We start from the raw sequence: 4,055 nt of genomic DNA, 5'->3' as shown, positions 1-4,055 counted from the left end.
CACTGGAGCGACGTCCCTCAGCAGAGCCAACTTCTAAAAGTTCCGATTTTGTGCTCTGTGGCTCTAACACTTGCCAGAAGCAGCCAATGGAGGCCCCCCCCCCACCATCTATCCTCCCGAATATCGCCTCGGATTCACTTCTCCACACATCCTACCTTCCAGAAAGTGGTCGCTTTTCTGTTCAGAGAGTTGTTGCTATTCTTTTCTTCGATCTCCTGTTGAGTTCGTAGGTGTTCAGAATGGTTTGATCCCTATCCAGCTGAATTCCTGGGACCAGACAAAATTCAGGTCTCCTACTCCTCCACCATCTTGCTCCGCCCCCCAGAAAGTATTTTAAAGGAACCAAATAATGCAGATAATAACGATGTGAAGAGCAGAAGAAAAGAGAATGAAGAATAGCTTCAGAGAAATATGAATCACCAACATATGTGTAATGGGAGTGCCCAAAGGAGAGGAGAAAGAAAACAAGCAGAAAAATTGTTTGAAGATTTCTTAATTAAGCTTAAAAATACCAAATCTGGTGAGAAACATTAATCTGAGAAAATCAGTAAATTCTTACAATAAAGTAGAATGGTCTACATCCACATGCATGTCAGACTAAAAATACTGAAAGACAAAGGTCTTGAAAACAATTAGTTATCATGTACAAGAAAACCCCATTAACGGTTAATTTATCAGAAACAGAAGAGACGGGAAGGCAGTGGGATGATAACATGCAGAGTGCTGGAAAGGAAAAAAGAACTGTCAACCAAGAATCTTCTAACAAAACTATCGTTCAGAAATGAAGGCAAAATGAGGACATTCTCAAGATTTTAAGAATTAATTCCTAAGAAACTGATCTTACAAGAAATACTGAAGTTTTTTCAAGCTGAAAGGAAGTGAGACCATACAGTAATTCAAATCCTCATGAAAAGAATGCTAATAAAGGTAATTACGTGGGAAATTATAAAAGGCATTGTAATGACCTGTTCTTTCTTCAGCTGATTTAAAAAGCAATTCTATAAAACAGTATGTATGTAATTGTGGTGTTATCTATAACATAGAAATGTGTGTTTGTGACACCATGAAGCAGGTGGTGGAAGCAAAGCTCTATTTCAATAATGAATCCACAGGAAGAAATGAGAACGTGAAATGGTAAAAAGGTTAATCTAAAAAACTATAAATAAGCAGGCGCTAGGAAGATGCAGCTCCTGGTCTGGTCTGGGGGTGTCTGAGCCACTCTGGTGCAAGAGGAGTGGCCCAAACTGCTCTAATATCCACGTTTCACTTTATGTGCTTATCAAAAGTTTTAATTCATCATGGATAATCTGTCATCAGAAGAAATTCAGCTGAGAGCCCACTAGATTACTGATGAGTCTCTGGAAAGTAAAGGAGAATCCTGGGTTTAGCCCTTGAGTCTCAGGATGCAGGAGTCAAGACTATCACTATGCTGGATGAACAAAGGGAACCATTAAACTGCATAGAAGAAGGCCGGACCACATAAAGACATGAGAGAGGCAGAGAAGACTTTAAGAGAGCTCAACAAGTGCTGTGGCCTTTGCGTCTGCCCATGTAATAGGACAAAGAACTTTGAGTCTGGTAAGGCCTACAAGGCAACATGGGGAGATGGTGGAGACAGCTCTCCTCCCAATGTATTATCCAAGCAGCCAGGCCCAGTGACAAACAGGTAATCAGCCTCAACAACCAGCCAGTGGAACAGCTAGTAGTGGATACATTAAACACAACAAACGATGCCAGAGAAGATGAGATGGAAGAGAACCTAACTCAAGTGGGCAGTATCCTAGGAAACCTAAAAAACATGGCCTTGGACATGGGCAAGGAGATCGAGGCTCAACATTGACAAATAGACTGGATCACAGAAAAGGCTGACACCGACAAAGACCGTATTGATGTTGCCAGTGCCAGAACAGAGAAACTCAACGACAGCTAAAGCTGCTGCTGTAATTCTTTATCGTGTATTCACCTCTCTAGCTCCTCCTTCAAAGTCATTACCTTTTCAGAGTTTGACGTTTTGGTTCCATGCTCTTCTCAATCAGAGATAATGTGCAAGAAGGGCCAGGAGTACAGACCTCCTATTTTCTTGTTCTCTTTCCCTTGAGGGTACATTACTGCCTCCCTTCTCGTATTTTTTTTTTCCCCAGTTCATAGTCTTAGATTGGTTTCTGCACATCATGTATAGTGTATTTTTCATCCTCTTCATTTACTGTAGCAGATTCTTTTGCTTTCAAGATTTGGAAACATTGCCAAAGACAGCCATAAAGAAGGAAGCTCAAGGCAAGGGGAGCACAAGGAGAAGAGGCAAGAGATAAGAGGTTGTTAGGTCAGTAAGACCTGCAGTCCACAAAGCAAAAGTTATGTAGCCACAGTAAAGATCTAGTTGGGTTTAGTTTTAATTTAAGTTGCAATTATTGCCAATTTAGGCTAATACTTGGTTTTGGAGCTTTTATACACAATATTTTTGTTAAACATCACAACTTGGCAACCTCTGCTCCAAAAGAATAGAATGACTTTTCTCATAGTGGGCTTAGTTTCTAAATGTTTGGTGATTTGTGTATGTACATAGACAGCAATCCCATTTCATATTGTGCCATACAGGAACAATTTGTATAAATGAATGACTTTTTATTTTCACATTATTAGTAGTATCATGGTCCCATTTCATGCCCATTAACCTCATTCATTTGTCATTAGTCTTTGAAGAAAAAAATATGTATATGTAACATGAGAATTTCTCTCTAAAGCAGGGCTTAAAATTTTTTGGAAAATTTTGACAGTATATTACATGAATTCAGATTTACCTCAATGTCAAGAATCATGTTTAGATAGGGTATAAGAAATTTGTTTTGGTCTCAGGTAGAAAAATAGATTGCTTTGAGTTGTCTGTAGCTTTAGACTTTAAAAAAGCTAGAATTTATTCTGTTTAACTAAAAGTGATTTGGAAAATTATGCCTTTGGTTTAATTATTGATGATTGCACTATTATTCAACTAGCCTTGTGGATTGAATTATGTTCAGAATCACATTTATTTAGATCCTAAACAGTGTTATAAGAATCTGATTGGTATTTGTCACCTTTATTTAAGAACATCTACACACTTCAAAGCTATTAATGTGGATTGGTTTGACCAATAACTACAGCTTGATCTTTACAATTAAATTTTATAACTAAAAAAGCTCCAAAACTATAAATATATACTTGTTCTTTCAACTATTTTAAAACACAAAATTATGAAAATTATTTATTACAACAATGTATTGATACATTTTTAACATATAGAGATGCAACATGTATAACAAAAAAAAAGCTTTATAGGAGTAACATTTCTATATTTCACTGGAGTTAAGTTACTATAAAGCTAAAGTAGATTCTGACAAGATATATACTTGTAAAGGCCTAGAATAACCACTGAGAAAATAAAAAAATACAAAAAATGATAATAAAAGGAATCAAAATATTACACTAGAAAATATTCAGTTGTGGGGCACCCGGCTAGCTCAGGTGGTTAGGCATCCAACTCTTGATCTCAGCTCAGATCTTGATTTCAGGGTCATGAGTTCAAGTCCTGTGTTGGGCTCCATGCTGGTTATGGAGCCTACCTAAAAAATTTAAAAAATTAAAAAAAAAAAAACTCAGTTGAAAAAGAAATCAGAAAAAGAAGGGGGGAAAAAGGTGTATGACATATAGAAAAAGCAAAATACATAAATCCAGTCATATAAATAGCAACATTACATGTGAGTGGATTAAATATTTTGTCAGACTGGATTACAAAAATAAGATCCAACTATATGCTGTTCACAGGAGATACACTTTGGATTCAAAAATAAAAATACAATGAAAATATCATTGCAAACAGCAACCATCAGAGAGCTGAAGTGGCTAAACAAAGATTTCAAAATAACTTCCTACAGAAAGAGTCTCATTTTATAGTGATAAAAGAGAATCCATCAAGAATCTATTAACAATTGTAAACATCTCCACACCTCACAACACCGCTCATAAATTCTTGACAATTCTGTATTTTGCAGTCAGAATTCTGAAGCAAAACTTGACAGAAT

At 36.6% G+C, this 4,055-nt stretch overlaps 1 pseudogene; it reads left to right on the top strand.

Moving 5' to 3' along the window:
- Positions 1-235: 235 nt before the first annotated feature.
- On the top strand, positions 236-3,168 carry LOC112821497 (synaptosomal-associated protein 23 pseudogene; annotated as a pseudogene).
- Positions 3,169-4,055: the final 887 nt, after the last annotated feature.

Source organism: Callorhinus ursinus, unplaced genomic scaffold (genome assembly GCF_003265705.2).
Source record: "Callorhinus ursinus isolate GAN/ISIS: 27379988/994484 unplaced genomic scaffold, GSC_fseal_2.0 scaffold10, whole genome shotgun sequence".
NCBI lineage: Eukaryota > Metazoa > Chordata > Mammalia > Carnivora > Otariidae > Callorhinus > Callorhinus ursinus.
The sequence above is the reverse complement of the archived record's forward strand: the minus strand, read 5'-3'. Positions and strand labels throughout refer to the sequence as shown.